General features: G+C 42.7%; 1 protein-coding gene across 5 annotated transcripts in view; it reads left to right on the top strand.

Annotated features, from left to right (window-relative positions):
* The first annotated feature begins 7,925 nt into the window (after window positions 1–7,925).
* The window catches only part of NCOA3 (nuclear receptor coactivator 3), a 134,242-nt gene continuing 125,770 nt past the window's right edge, over window positions 7,926–16,397 (top strand). For all 5 annotated transcript variants that reach the window (XM_047770927.1, XM_047770926.1, XM_047770928.1 and 2 more), the window contains exon 1: window positions 7,926–8,048. The gene's annotated coding sequence lies outside the window, so the exon portion shown is untranslated. The remainder of the gene's footprint in view (window positions 8,049–16,397) is intronic.

The raw sequence follows: 16,397 nt of genomic DNA, 5'->3' as shown, positions 1-16,397 counted from the left end.
TTGTCTTTTCACTATTTCTTGGGCCGCTCCCGCGGCATATGGAGGTTCCCAGGCTAGGGGTCCAATCGGAGCTGTAGCCACTGGCCTACGCCAGAGCCACAGCAACTCGGGATCCGAGCCGTGTCTGCAACCTACACCACAGCTCACGGCAACGCCGGATCGTTAACCCACTGAGCAAGGGCAGGGACCGAACCCGCAACCTCATGGTTCCTAGTCGGATTCGTTAACCGCTGCGCCACGATGGGAACTCCCTCATCCATGTTTTTAAAGCCTGTGGCTGAAGTAGTAATGCTTAGATTTCCAGATTCCCTTGTAGTTAGGGTGACCATGTGGCTCATATCTCTACTGTAATAAGATATTAAGGTGACGTTTTTTGGAGGGCCTCTCAGTTGTCTGAGAGGGAAGGAAGTCATTTTGGGAAAGAATTTTATAGCTGAAGAAATAATTGAGAGATATAACGTCTCTCCTGACACCTATTCAATTTTTTACTTCCTGCATTTGGACTTGATTGTGAGTTGATGTGATGGTTCAGCTGTGGCAGCCTTCTTGTGTCCATGAGGCTGTAAACTAAGGGCAGAAAGCCAATAGGCTGAAGATGGTGGAGCCCAAGAATTGTAATAACCTGGGCCTTGATGAACACACTCTGAAACTGTGTACCTCTATTTGTGTTTTGTATGACAAATGTCTTTATTGTTTTTCAGTCTCTGGAGAGGCAATAAAGCATAATAGTTAAGAACATGATTTTGGGGAGTTCCCACTGTGGCACAGCAGAAAGGAATCTGACTAGTATCCATGAGGATGGGGGTTCGTCCCTGGCCTTCCTCAGTGGGTTGGGGATCCGGCCTTGCTGTGAGCTGTGGTGTAGATTGCAGATGCAGCTCAGATCCCACACGTTGCTGTGGCTGTGGTGTAGGCCAGCAGCCGCAGCTTCTACTGGGCCCCTAGCCTGGGAGCTTCCATATGCCGAAGGTATAGGACCTAAAAAGCCAACCCCCCACTTCGCCCCCCAAAAAAACAAAAAACAAAAAACAAAACAGAACATGAGCTTGTGAGTCCTGCTGCCCTGGTTCACATCCTCACTCAAACACTGAAACCCTGCGTGCTCATGGCCTTGAGCAAATTACATCCTTGGTCAATGCCTCCCTTTACTCATCTGCAAAATGAAGATAATAAAAGACCCATTGCTTAGGGGTCTCGTGAGGGTTAAAGGAGCTAATGTATGTAAAGGACTTTGAATAGTGTCTGGGAAGTACAGGCTTTCTCTGAGTGCTGGCCAGTACTATCTCTTATCTGCCGTAAGTCCTCCACCCCCACCCCCTACCATCCCCACCCCAACCAAATGTGTTATTTTAGAAAACTTCGAGTCTACAGAAAGCTTGCAAGAATAATGGAATAAACATCTATGTACCCCGAAACTAGATTTATTAAGTGATAAAATTTTGTCACATCAGCTCACATACATTTTCTTTCTGGGTATGTGTTTGCATGTGCATGTGTGTGTGTTTCCCACCTGAGTCATTTGAGAATAAGTTGTAGGCAGGCTACTTGGCATTATTATTGGCCTGGTAGCATGTTACTTGCGTGTAGAACACATGACTCAAGCTAGACCAATTGAACAAATTCTTCTTTTGCTTTTTTTTTTTAAGGTCCACACCCAGGGCATATGGAGTTTCCCAGGCTAGGGGTCTGATCGGAGATGTACCTGCCAGCCTACGCCACAGCCACAGCAACGCAGGATCCGAGCTGTGTCTGCGACCTACACCATAGCTCATGGCAACCCTGGATCCTTAACCCACCGAGCAAGGCCAGTGATTGAACCTGTGTCCTCATGGATGCTAGTCAGATTTGTTAACTGCTGAGCCATGATGGGAACTCTACAAATTGCTCTTTTGAATCTGAATCCTGAAAAAGGATGAAGAGAGGGTGGGATAAAATGATTGATTTTCTCTAGATTTACTGTTGTCTTTTTTTTTTTTTTTTTTTTTTGGTTGTGCCTGTGGCATATGGAAGTTCCTGGGGCAAGGACTGAACCTGTGCCACAGCAGTGACCTGAGCCACTGTAGTGGCAATGCTGGATCCCTTACCCGATGCACCATAAGAGAACTCCTCTAAGTTCAGGATCTTTGTTTCCCCCAGTTTTTGACATTTCTGGGCCTGGTTCTTCAGTTTTTCCTTTGAGTTCTATGTAACATTTTCCCACATTCCAGAGACTACAGTTGTTGCTTGCAACCCAAGAGCCCTGACTGGCATAGCTGTCCTTGAGGAAGTGGGCACCTGTCCTGGGAACATGCAAGCAGAAGCTTTGTACAATCAGAAATGTTGTAGGGAGGGAGTTCCCTTGAGGTGCAGTGGGATAAGGATCTGGCATTGTCACTGCAGTTGTTCAGCTCACTGCTGTGCTGAGGGTTTGATCGCTGGCCCAGGAACTTCCACATGCCACAGGTTCGGCCAAAGGGGAAAAATGTTGTAGGGAGGCTCTCTTAATTTTTTGAGGGCTTTAGCTATGTGGCTTTCTAATTCCATCTGCACTGAGTTTATGCTTTGGTGTCCCCTAAGCCAAATAATTTTATTGGGGTAATTTCAGGATTTGAGACTCCTCTTCCCGCCTATTGAAAATTCTCCACCGCAGTTCAATAAAAGTTCACACATGTAGAATATTTATTAGTTGCTGTATCATAACCACTGCAAACTTTAGTGGCTTAAAGAACAACCATTTTATTACCTCTCATGATATTGTAGTTTGATTGGGCTCAGTGGGTGGTTTTCCTTTTCCAGATCTGGTTGATGGAGGCTGTGGGGTCTGGAATGTGCTGGAAGGCTGACGCACATGACTGGCCATTGCCATGGGCTTTTGCCTGGGATGGTGGCTCGGGCTGCTGACTGGAGTGCCCATTTTCCTCCACGTGGCCTCCTCTACATGGGACCTGGCTTCCCATAGTGTGACAGCTGCGTTCCAAGAGGAAGGATGTGGAACCTACCCATCATTTTAAGGCAGGGGCTTGAAAGTCTTACCTTGGAACTTCCGCCATTTCCATTTATCAAACAGTCATGGGACAAATCCCCCTCAAGGAAGAGGCAATAAGGTTTACCTCTCAACAGAGGAGTGGCTTGAACAAATAGGGAGGAGGGAGTGATAGCAGCCATCTTCACAGATTATTTACTAGAGCGTGTCACTCATTTGGTGTAAATTAGGTCTATCGTAATGTTTCTCAGGTGTCAGTACGGATCACGTATAGAATCCACCCAAACCCTGCCAAAGTCAGCACTGAAGCTGCTTCCAGCTGGAAACCTTCACCCACAGCCCTTCGGTTAGTCTGTCTTTGGGTTCTCAAACAACTTATACATTTTTTTTTTTTTGGCTGCACACTTGGCATATGGAATTTCCCAGACCAGGAAATAAATCCAAACTGCAGCTGTGACCTATGCCCTGGATCCTTAACCCACTGTACCACAGTGGGAACTCTGCTTTATGTGTATATATACACAATTTTTTTTCCTTTTCTTTTTAGGGTTGCACCTGTGGCAAATGGAAGTTCCTAGGCTAGGGGTTAAATCGGGTTAAATTGGGCCTACGCCACAGCCACAGCAATGCCAGGTCCTAGTCACATCCTCGACCTACACCACAGCTCACCAAAACGCTGGATCCTTAACCCACTGAGCAGGGCCAGGGATCAAACCTGTATCCTCATGGATACCAGTCAGGTTTGTAACCCACTGAGCTATAATGGGAATTCCCATGCTTTTTATTGTTAATGTCAGTTATACTTTCTGTGAACGTGTGTATTACTTAATATTGATGCAATTAATGGTTGAGTTCCTTTCTTTCTTCTTTCCTTCCTTTATTCCCCCTCTTTTCCTCCCCCTACCTTCTTTCTTTCTTTTTTTCTATATTTTTTTTAAAGATTTTTATTTTTTCTATTATAGTTGATTTATAATGTTCTGTTAATTTCTGCTCTACAGCAAAGTGACCCAGTCGTATGTACATACATATATATATATATATTTTGACGTTATCCTCCATCATGTTCCATCACAAGTGACTAGATATAATTCCCTGTGCTACACAGCAAGATCTTATTGCTTATCCACCCCCCAAATGCAATAGTTTGCATTCCGTAAATGTTTACTAAGTGCCTACTGTAGGTCAGACTGTAATCTAGGTGCTGGAGACACTGCAGTGAATTAAACAAATTCCCTGCTCTCAGTGAGCTTATAGTCTAGAGAGGGAGACAATTAAAAAAAAAAATTCAGGAGTTCCCGTCGTGGCGCAGTGGTTAACGAATCCGACTAGGAACCATGAGGTTGCGGGTTTGGTCCCTGCCCCTTGCTCAGTGGGTTAACGATCCGGCGTTGCCGTGAGCTGTGGTGTAGGTTGCAGATGCGGCTCGGATCCCGCGTTGCTGTGGCTCTGGCGTAGGCCGGTGGCTGCAGCTCCGATTAGACCCCTAGCCTGGGAACCTCCGTATGCCGCAGGAGCGGCCCAAGAAATAGCAACAACAACAACAACAACAAAGACAAAAAAAAAAAAATTCAGGGAGTTCCCGTCAGGGCTCAGTGGAAATGAATCTGACTAGTAACCATGAGGACTCAGGTTCGATCCCTGGCCTTGCTCAGTGGGTTAAAGATCCGGTGTTGCTGTGAGCTGTGGTGTATATTGCAGAGTGGCTTGGATCCCACGTTGCTGTGGGTGTGGTGTAGGCCAGCAGCTACAACTCTGATTCCACCCCTAGCCTGGGAACGTCCATATGCCACAGGTGCAGCCCTAAAAAGACCAAAAAAAAAAAAAATCAGATACTGTTAATCATTATGAAGAAAATAAAGCAAGGTGATGTGACTGGGGTGTGTGTGTGTGTGTGTGTGTTGCTTTAGAAGATTTACCTAAGGAGGAGACATTTCAGCAGAGATCTAAGTGACAATAGGGGGCAAGCCAGGAAGAAAGAAAATTCCAGACAGCAAAGGGAATAGCAAGCAAAAGGCACAGAGGCATGCTTGGTATGTTCAGGAAACATCAGGAATGTTAGTGTCTGGTGTGGGGTTAAGAAATGAGAAGAGATGTATTACTTGAGATCAGAGAGGGAAGCCGGGGCCAAATCAATTAGGATCTGAGTTTTATCCCAAATGCCATGGGATGCCATTGGAATATGTTGGAAGTGACATCATATAATGTATGGTTTTCCAAAGATCCCTTTGGCACTGAGTCGGGAGTGGCTTATAGGATGACTAATGGGAGAATCCAGGAGAACGGCTGGGGAACAGCTGCAGTTGTGCAGGTGAAAGTTCATCCAGGGTCTTAGTATTTCATCTCTGGATTCTCAACATGAAACCTAGTACTTAGTATCTGTTGTTTGATGAGGGGTGGAAGTTCCCTAACCAGGGATCTAACCCACCTCACAGCAGGGACCCAAGCTGCTGCAGTGACAACACTGGACCCTTAACCTGCTGCACAGTGAGAGAAATCTGGAGCTCATGGTATTGCTAAGGTCTGTTGTGGGTACTAAGAATAGAGAACGAAAGACACAAAAACCCTACCTTCATGAAGCTTTCATTCTAGAGAGGAAAGGAGATAATACACACCATAAGTAAACAAAAATACATGGCATTTCCAATGATAGACAATACTATGGGAGTTCCCACATGGCTCAGGAGCACTGTCACTGCTGTGGCTCTGGTTACAGCTGGGGCATGGGTTTGATCTCTGGCCCAGGAACTTTTGCATGCTGCTGGTGTGGCAAAAAAAAAAAAAAAAAAAAAGTACTATGAAGAGAAATGAAGCAAGGAAGAAAGGTAGGGAAAACGAATTAAAGTGGGTGGGAATTTAAAATAGAGAAATTAGGGAAGGGCTCACTGAAGAAGTGACATTTGGACAATGACTATAGGGGGGATGAGGGAGTGAGTGATTTTGATTTTCTGGAAAGAAAAGTGAAATAGGCAGATGAAATAGCGAATGCAAGATCTTTTAGGCCAGAGTGTGCTAGGTATGTTGCAGGGGCCCCAAGGAGTCCAGAGTTCCTGGAACATAACAGTGAGTAGATGAGCTTAGAAAGGGAAGGGGAAGGCAGAGACAGGTTATGGGGTTTTGCAGGTAACTGCATAGAGTTTGGAACATAGACATAAAGTGATTTGGTTTTTACCGGGATCCCTGTGGGTGCAACATTGACTCCAGGGGAAAGAGTAGGATGGAAGCAGGAAGAACAGCAATGGAAGCTACTGCTGTAGTCCAGGTGGGAAATGGCAGTGGTGGAGCTAGCAAGTAATTATTTTATTTTAGTCACATTCAAGACATTTGAGGAGTTCCTGTCGTGGCTCTTTGGGTCAAGACCCCTACCAGTATCCCTGAAGATAAGGGTTCAATCCTTGGCCTTGCTCATTGGGTTTAAGGATCCCGCATTGCTGTGGCATAGGCTGGCAGTTGCTGCTCCCATTCATCTCCTGGCCATGGACCTTCCAAATGCCGCATGTGTGGCCCTAAAAAGAAAAAAAGAAGACATTTGATACTGATTCAATATTATTTCCTAATATGTAGTCCATATTAAAATTTCCCCTCAAGATCTTTTTTTTTTTTGTTTTGGTCTTTTTAGGGCCACACCTGCAGCATATGGAAGTTCCCTGGCTAGAGGTCGAATTAGAGCTATAGCTGCCAGCCTACACCACAACTCATGGCAAAGCTGGATTCTTAACCCACTGACCAAGGCCGGGGATCGAACGTGTGTCCTCATGGATACTAGTTGGGTTCTTAACCTGCTGAGTCACAATAGGAACTCCCCAAAGTCCTTTTTACATTAAACAAACAAAAAAAATCTGGATCCAGTCAAGGCCCACCTATTATATTTGATTTCACCTTTTTAATGCTTCACAGTTTTCAAGAGTCCAGGCAAGGGATTTGTACTGTGCCCCCGATTTCTGGATTTGCATAATTGTTTTTTTCATAGTTATGTTTAGCTTACCTGTATTTTGGCAAGAATACTACGGGGGCCGGGGGGGGGGGGGCGTAATGTTTTCCTCATTAGGTCATATCAGGAGACACATAATATCACTTTGATCCATTATTGGTGATGCTAAGTGATAGTGTCTGGTGATATGATCACTTGGTTAAGATCACTGCACTGTAAAGCAAGCTGTTGTCCTTTATAGGTGATAGTACTCAGTGAGATGATACTTCCGGACAGAATATACAGTGAATATACTATGTCCAACAACCTTTCATCTTTAGATGACTTTATTTTTTATTTTTCTTGTCTTTTTGCTATTTCTTGGGCCGCTCCCGCGGCATATGGAGGTTCCCAGGCTAGGGGTCTAATCGGAGCTGTAGTCTCCGGCCTACGCCAGAGCCACAGCAACGCGGGATCTGAGCCGCGTCTGCAACCTACACCACAGCTCACGGCAACGCCGGATCATTAACCCACTGAGCAAGGGGCAGGGACCGAACCCGCAACCTCATGGTTCCTAGTCGGATTCGTTAACCACTGCGCCACGACGGGAACTCCTTTAGGTGACTTTAGAATCTAATGAACAACCCTATGGCTTCTGACCTTGTGCCTCAAGTTTGCTCATTTCAACAATGAGGCTAATAGTGGTCCCTAAGGGATAATGTTTTCCAGGATCAGTGCTTGGCACACAGTAAACCCTCCATAATGTTAGACATTACTGGAAGAAAGCAAGTATGAAAAAATTAAGGGAAAGGCTAGGGTTGCATTTCAGATCTGGGGACCTCCCCGCTGCTCCCATGGGGTAAGTGAGCGAAAACCTTCCCGGGGTCCCCCCGGCCACGCCCTCGCGCCGCGGAAGCCCGATGGGGCGGGGCCCCCCAGCGCCCAGGCCGCGCACGGCCCCCTGGGACCGGTAGTGCTGGGCGTGGCCGCGGGACTACATATCCCGGCGGCCCCTGCGCCGTGGCTCCAGCCGCTGCCTCTTCAGCCCCTCCACAGCGACAGCGGCGGCCGCGGCGGCTGAGTCGGTGGCGGCGGCGGCGGTAGCGGCGGCTGCGGGCTGAGCGCTGAGCAGCGAGTTTCCGATTTAAAGCTGAGCTGTGAGGAAAATGGCGGCGGGCGGTGAGTGGAGATAAAGGAAGAGCGGCGGCGGCGGCGAGGGGGTGGAGTGCGAAGCGGAGGGAAGAGGGCGAGTCCCTCTGGCTGAGGCGAGCCGGCGGCTCCGGCTCCGCGGAGACGCTGAGGGGCGCGCCGAGCAGGGGGCGCGCGGAGGTAGTTTCGGGGTGTCGGGGCCGCGCCGCTTCCCCGCGGCGTAGGGGCAGCCCGCGGCGGGAGGCAGGGTGTCGAGGCTGGGCTGCAGCAGCTCGGGGGTACCAGGGAGGTCCCCGCGCGGAGGGGTCACCCCGAGGAGTTTGGGGGCACCGTGGGGGTGCACTTTTTCCTCCTGTCCCTAAAGTTTTATCCTTCCCCAGTGCTCGGGGCTGCTTTTGAAAGCTCCCCACGCCCCCTCCTCCCGCTATCTGGGCACTGATTCGGAAGAACTAGGGGGCGGGGGAAGCCCACCCCCGACCCCCCAGCCCAGTCTCCAAGTCGTACTCAGAATCGGGTTGGATTTTGTTGCCGTGTTTCCTCCTACACTTGGGCACTTTTGATATTTTAACGCGAATTATCTGCGGGATTTCCATTTTGGGCACGGGTAGGTTCTCAGCAGTTTTTCTCAGTAAAAAAGCGTTTTGCTACCTCTGGTGTGAAGGCTGGGAAATGGCAAGTGGAAGTTGGTGAATTAAATTTGGGGTTTGGCTGTCTTTATAATTACTCTTTTTTTCCCTTCTCCATCTCTAATCTTCTTACGTACATTGATTCAATTTGTGATGGTTTAAATAAACTGTTTGTCTTGCCCATGCCTGAGAAAAACAATCCATGAGTTGTTGGAGGGCTTAGTTGCTTCCTAGGCAGTTTGAGGACATTCAGGATGGAAAAGTTAACCGAAAGAGCAGTTGGGAGAGGGAGAGAGCATCGTCTTGAAATCTCGCTAAACAGGAGGCGTTCGGGCTTCTCAAATGGAAAGACACGAAAGATACGAAATGCTCTTGAAGTCGAAACTCCCCCCCCCCCTTCCGAATGTAAAGACTTCCTTCTTGCAGTTTTTGAGCAGCGCTTCAAAGCCAACCTGTTTTTGTTATTAAGCTTGTACTGTAAAGAAACAGGAAGGCGAGTACCAGCTGTCTTGCTGCAGTGGTTTGAAATGGAGTTGAATGAGATGAGTGAGTGGTAGTAGTAGTGAGTGAAATTGCTGCATCTCCTTGATTCAAACGCCTGGTCTCGGATCCTCTTAACCGGTTCCTGGCTGCAGGGAAGCTTCAGTGTTTGTTGCAGCAGGTTGTTTAGAGGATGATGGAAACAAACAAAAAACCCCCAACTACCCGTAGGTTTTGTGAATGCTGCATAAACCAAAATGTTAAATGGAAATCTGTAAGTTTTGTGAAATGGTCCTTCTTAAAAAAATTATATTATTGCTTGTTTATTTCGAATAGGTTATACCCAGTGGAACTGGTCTATGTACAACTGGGAAGGTACCAAAACATTGAAAAATAGCCTCTCTTCCTACTCTAAACCCTCTAATTCCCGTTCCTAGGAGGCAGTGACTGTTACTGGTTTCTGGAGTGTTCTTGGTTTGGGGAATAATTATTTTAAGAATTTTCATTTGAAACACACCCCTCTTGGATACCAAAAGCAGGAAAATAAAATGAACAGAAGAAAGGGAAAATGTGGTGGAAGCATTGCTTGCTTTTTTTTTTTTTTTTTCCTTAAGCAATTGTTGATGGCTGTTAGAAAAGCTCTTACAAACTTACTGCTTATGTTGCCTTATCTACTAACACCCTAAAGAAATAACAATCTGTGGGGGCCTTAGGGTGAAGAACCCTGCCAGGGTTCATTGTTTGTAAGAGGAAGCCTCTGTTGATAACATGTAAAATGATATTGAACACTATAGCTCTGTCACTGGAGGTTGCTTCAGGTTCTGCATTTAAGTGGGCAGTAATCTAGATTGTCTGTGATCCGAAATTACAAAGGTATTTTATGTATTGATAGAAATGACTGAATTGTCCACTCAGTATTAAAAAAAAAAACAAAAAAGGCATATACCAGCTTCTGTACATTTTGGATGTGAAGATTGTGGACCAAGTAGGAAGCTCTAATGTTTCTAGAGCAGTTAGAGGAAATGTTTCTATCATAAAATATTCCTTAACTTCAGAGGCTTTGGAAATGCTTACCAATCCCAGCGTAATTAATAGGCTTTAAAAAAAAAAAAGGTATTAGAATGTTGGCTTTAAATTAACAGTTCATTAAAAAAAATCATTGGTATTAAAGATGAGAGGACTAGGGATTATATTAAATATATTCTGGATGGAAAGAATAAAAATCATTAAAAAAATAAATATATTATGAAAGTGAGTATACTGTGCATTTTCCCCATATAGAAATTATTTCATACATTGCGAGGCCCTCCCCCAAGCAAGTAAGTTAGTTAGAATTTATTCAGTAAGGACTGAGTGTTCTGTCGGACCCTGGGGCCTTTTTCTAGGAGACATGTAAATAAAAGATTGTTGTAGAAATAATTACTTGATTGGTCATGTGAAATAAACTTTCTTGATTGGTCATGTGAAATAAACTTTTTTACTATGTCAAGGACATATTAAAGATAAAAAGATTTGTTTTTCTTTTTTGTGTTTTTTCTTAAAATTTTTTTTCTTAATGAATTTATTACATTTATAGTTGTACAATGATTATCACAATCCAATTTTATAGGATTTCCACCCTATAACCCCAGCGCATCCCCCCACCCCCCCCCCGAACTGTCTCCTTTGGAAACCATAAGTTTTTCAATGTCTGTGAGTCAGTATCTGTTCTGCAAAGAAGTTCATTTTGTCCTTTTTTTCAGTCTTTTGCACATTAGCAGTATAATTCTAGAATAGTTCCTTTTAACTTGAAGGTTTGAAAAGTCTTTAAAAGAATGACATAAATATTTTAGTTTGGACAATAGGGCAAGATAAAAAATCTAAACTACTATTGTCCTCTTCTTAATTGGTGTCAAAATAAATGGCTTTAGGGTTTCCTTTATGCACTTTTTTAGACTATATAATTTCAAGTCTTGCCCAGAGGATGTGGACTACTTTTGAACACTTTTAATTTGTTGAGAGTTGAGAATGAATATATAGCCTCCAGAGAATGTCTCTATGGCCACGTGACCACAATTTAACACAGTTGTTACTCTTTAGATGCTACCTAGAAAAAGAGGAGTCGTTGATAAAGATTGAAGAAGTACTGCAGTTTTTCACAGGCTAAACTAGGGAGTACCTGTCCCATTTGGGTTTGAATTTACTGCACTCTGGGGTGTAGAATACTCCTTTTTTGCATTATTGAGTGGTTAAAGCTATGGGAGCAGAAAATAAGTATTGGATATTTATGTTAACTTTGTCTTTTTTCCTTATATTTACCACGTTAAAGAAATAGGTGCGTTTATGTTAGTTTGGATTCTCAGAGAAAATAGAGATTGACGGCTGCAGTAAAATGTGGGCATTTTCTTCCATTTTATGAGTCCTTTATGGGATGGGGGAGGGGCGTGCAAAGTGAACATTTCACAGTTGAGGTGGAGGAAGGGCATTCTTATAATGAAGATTATTCCTTTACTTTGTTTCTATGCTAGGTAATTAATTTGGCCCATTGGTTTTCTGACAGGTTTCTGGGAGAAGACTATTTTGGGGGTAAGGATGCAATTTATATAGAGCCTCACCTTGTTTTCAGACCCTAACAAATGATGGAATTGACTTGAATTTAATCGCCTTTCCCTTTCCTACCTTCTGGTGGCACGTTGTTAAATGAACAGGAAAATGGCCAGAAGATACACAGCAGGAGTTGAAAGGAAGACCTATAGTGTCTAGAAGGCTGATTTATCCATGAACTGGATAATCTTCTTACATTACATACGGACGGTTCTCAACCTTTTCAGCATTAACGCAGTTTGGTAGGTTCTATGGCCTAGGTCAGTTTGGGGGGTGGGGGGGGCAGTAATAAAGGTTTATTTAACTAGCTGTGTAGTAAACTTTGTGGCCTAGAGGCAACGGAAAGAAGTCTGACCTAACTGGCACAGAGGCTTTACCTATTTCAAAGAATAGTCTAAGAGCAAATGGGCTAATCTTTTCTGTTTTTTCTTTTTCCTATTTTTCATTAGGAACATCTGTGTCCTATTTTTCTTTTTTCGTTAATTTTTATTGATAGGGTCTTGGAAAGAGTGTGACTTTGCTGTTCACCTGTGAAGGTATTCTGAAAATTCTAATTTTTTTTGTTAAAGACTACAAGTGAGGGTTCTGAAACTTCGCTTTTTGGAAAGTAGGCTGACTAGATTACTAAATTTAACTCTTAATCATCCATTTAATGATGAGAGAATACTGGCCTGGGTGTCAATAGTGGTGGATAATCTACCGCTCCCTGGGGCTTTGCTTTTGGTAGCTGGCAGCTGAGTCGAAGTGGTAGATGGATAGATGGAAAGGACTGCAGAAGTCAGCATAATCCTCAATTAGGATAAGCCTCATGGTTAATTGAATGTTGAGTGTACAGGTTAAATCCCATTATAACAAACTCCAGGGGACTAGTTAAATTATTTTGTTGTACTGGGATTGAGCTTTATTGAATATTGTTTGAAATAAATTGGTCTTTTTGTTTCTATTAGAGATGTTGGAAAAAATTTATTTAACAATCTGACAAGTTGTTACTCATGAGCAAATGTGTTTCACCTTCGCGTTTAATGCTTTTTGCCTTTAAAAAGGAAAGAACCCATGGTGAGCTGAGCAGATAATTTATCCCCCATTCTCCCCCCATGTCTCTGTCTAGAGTAGCTCCATTAGTTTATCTCAACAACCAGATAAGTTTATTAGTAAGTACTACTGCCACCATCAGAGTGTGGTCAGGAAATGGGAAATTCCCCAGGTTTCCAGGTGACGGCTGCTGGTAATTTTTTCTGTCCTTGACAACTTTTTAAAATAAATGAATGTACTTCATTATAGGATGAACTTTTGTCAGTAAAAATTAAGGTAGTCCTTCTCTATTCAGCTTAAGGTAGTTTAAGACCTTTAGATCTCTGTTATTGTTAAAAAGAAAGTGACAGTAATATTGTAATCTTTAAGATACTTCCATATAAATACAGAATTTTTCAGAAACAGTGTTTTATATATATATATGAGAAAATACTATTCTTATGCTTGGCCAGAAATACACATTTTTTTCTTAGATTGGTGTTTGTCAAATTTTAGGTATTTACATCCTATCTTCATGTCTAAGGCTAACATTTTTAGTTGGCTTAGACAATTTTGATTGGATGCAGCAAGACATTTTTGAAGTCATTCTTTTAAATAGATGTTCCATGAAGGAGGGAAAGTCTGAAAGAGGGAATTTCAAAGCAACCCAAGCAGTGTTTTGAAAGTTCTCAAGTCTTAAGAATAATGACTGACTAGTAGGCAGGAAGCCTGCAGCTGTATTGTGGTATTGTTCCTCCATCTTGTGCATTTGAGAACTTGAGTACAAAAGAGGAGAAAGCTTGGGGAAGGGAAGAAAGGGTTTTTAACACACAAGAAAAGGGGAGGGGGAGACTTTTAGAGTAAATATCCTTTGCTCTTCTGTTTAAGTGAAATCTAAAACCAGAGTATTTTACTTTGGGAGGAGATGTTTGTTTATCAAAATCTAAATGTCCAAAACTGATGTTTTTATAAATGAGAGTTAATTATTAGTGGAAAGAGCAGTGTGATCATATGTGCAATTTTAAAACAACTTTAATGAAAAAAGAAACCTACATGTGAAAACCTTTAAATAGTTTCCCTCTTGGTTACCTGAGCAATATCATTTGTTAGTTATTTTGAAAAGAATAGTACCAGTGAAGAGTTGAGAATCATTTGCAAGTTTGTACTCTGAGATTTAAATTTATAAAACAAAGGGGTGGAGTATGTGATCTTCCAAGATTCCTTGCCTTAGAAAATCCTATAAACCTAAAGCATCATTATAGATAATGATGCTTAATTAATTTTTTTTTTTTTTGGTTAAATGTCAAATAGATTGAGCACTTTATGCCAGATAAAGAAGTCAAAATGCAGGTTACTTTGCTGACTCATGAGTTTGGTGACAGGACGACTTTGAGACCCTGACCTCACTGTAGTTTTTATATGCTGCAAGCGGCAAAATTGTGTGTGTGTGTGGGGGGATTTTCAACCTCTTCTTTCTGGTGTCAGAAAATGAAGTCATATTTTCTTTACTCTCTGTAAAGCTGTCATCATTGAACGGATTATTGAATCTAAGTCACTCTGTAGAATAACTATATCAGCTTGATTTTGTTTCTAGCTGGAAATTTGGCAATTTTATTTAAAAATGTTTTAAAGATCGCCCAATTTTCTCTTAACCATATTGTGTCTTTAGTCTACATATTCTGTAATCCATCCAGGCTCATCTCTGTCCTATTTTACCTGCCTGTTGGTGGTGGTTTATGACAGTACTTTCATTCCATCTGAGAGAGTTGGCTCCCTTGACGTCAGAGCAAGTATTTGGCTTCATCTTAACTTTACCAGTGAGCAAAATCACTCCACATACATGTTGCATCCATTGGAGGGTCAGTGGTATCTTGTCTTATAAGACACGACTATTACTATATTAAATTTTAAAAATAATTTCATTGGGAATCAGTAACATTAATTCAGGATGCTGCTTTTAAAGTGTATAACTATATCTAAAATACTACTCAATTCTAACGGAAAAAATAAAAATAAAAAAAAAGATGGTAAAGACCTTAGGTGAATGAGTCCCCAAATTAGATGAGCCTGAAATCATGAACTTGCCCAGTAACCTTCCGTCTCCCTTTTTAAAAAACAGTGCAAAATAGCTCCCACATGTGACTTTAAACTGACTTTTCATACCATCATTCTCTTAGCTAGGAGGCCTTCTGCTTCAATCATTTTTAATTGGCTACTGCTTGGCTGCTGCCTACTCCCCCATAAACACACATACTTAATCAGTGTTTATTAAGCTTGTACTATTTAAGGCACTCTGAGAGTTAAAAAGGTTTTGACCTCCAAGTGCACACAATCAATCAGGTACTTGAAATCACTCAGTACAAGGTAATCTGTTTTGTCTATAAAGATCTTGGAGAAGTTCAGAGGAAGGGGACTACCTCTGACCAGGTGGTCAGGATGCAGGACTTTGAAGAATGACTATGGTTTTACTATGGCAAGAACACAGTTCTTGTTGGGAAAACATTAGCAAGGGTGCAAGGTAAGACATTTCAAAACTTGATTATTTGAATATTCAGTGGATGTGAAATGAGTTATGGTATTGAATAAATGGTTTTGTTTTTGCAGAGTGCTATTGATATATTTTTCCTTAAATATATATATTTTTTGCAAACAATTAGATTTACCAGTTCTTTGTGAAAGATAACATATTTTTTTTCCTGTAGTTTTTTATTTTATTTTATTTTATTTTATTTTTATTTTTTTTTGTCTTTTGTTGTTGTTGTTGCTATTTCTTGGGCCGCTCCTGCGGCATATGGAGGTTCCCAGGCTAGGGGTTGAATCGGAGCTGTAGCCACCGGCCTACGCCAGAGCCACAGCAACGCGGGACCCGAGCTGCGTCTGCAACCTACACCACAGCTCACGGCAACGCCGGATCGTTAACCCACTGAGCAAGGGCAGGGACGGAACCCGCAACCTCATGGTTCCTAGTCGGATTTGTTAACCACTGCGCCACGACGGGAACTCCTTCCTGTAGTTGTATAATGATCATAACAATCTGATTTCACACAGGATTTTCATCCCACAGCCCAAGCACATCCCCCCACCCCCTCCTTAAATATATTTTCATTTCAATTTCTAAAACTAGTCCAGTCTAAATTACTGCCTTTGGGATGGGTAAGCAATGAGATCCTGCTGTGTAGCACTGGGAACTATATCTAGTCACTTATGATGGAGCATGATAATGTGAGAAAAAGGAATGTATATGTGTATGTGTGACTGGGTCACCTTGCTACAGTAGAAAATGGACAGAACACTAAACCAGCTATAATGGAAAAAAATAAAAATCATTAAATAAAAAAATTTCTAGATTACTGTAATAGCTTTCCAATTAGTCTCTACTCTTAGTCCTCTGTATTCTTCTGCCAGTTTAAATTATTAAAGATTTTGATCACATTTTTTGGTTAAAAATCTGCAGAATACAATCCAAATTCCTTAACCTAGTATTCAGTTCTCATCAGTCTTTTTTTCTCTTTACAGCCCCACCTGTGGCATATGGAAGTTCCCAGGCTAGGAGATGAATTGGAGCTGCAGCTGCTGGCCTACACCATAGCATCACTGGATATAAGCCGCATCTGTGGCAATGCTGGATCCTCAACTCCCTGAGTGAGGCCAGGGATTGACCTCCTTCCTCACAGAGACA

This window comes from Phacochoerus africanus, chromosome 3 (genome assembly GCF_016906955.1).
Source record: "Phacochoerus africanus isolate WHEZ1 chromosome 3, ROS_Pafr_v1, whole genome shotgun sequence".
In the NCBI taxonomy this organism is placed as follows: Eukaryota; Metazoa; Chordata; class Mammalia; order Artiodactyla; family Suidae; genus Phacochoerus; species Phacochoerus africanus.
This window is presented reverse-complemented; position numbering and strand designations above follow the sequence as displayed.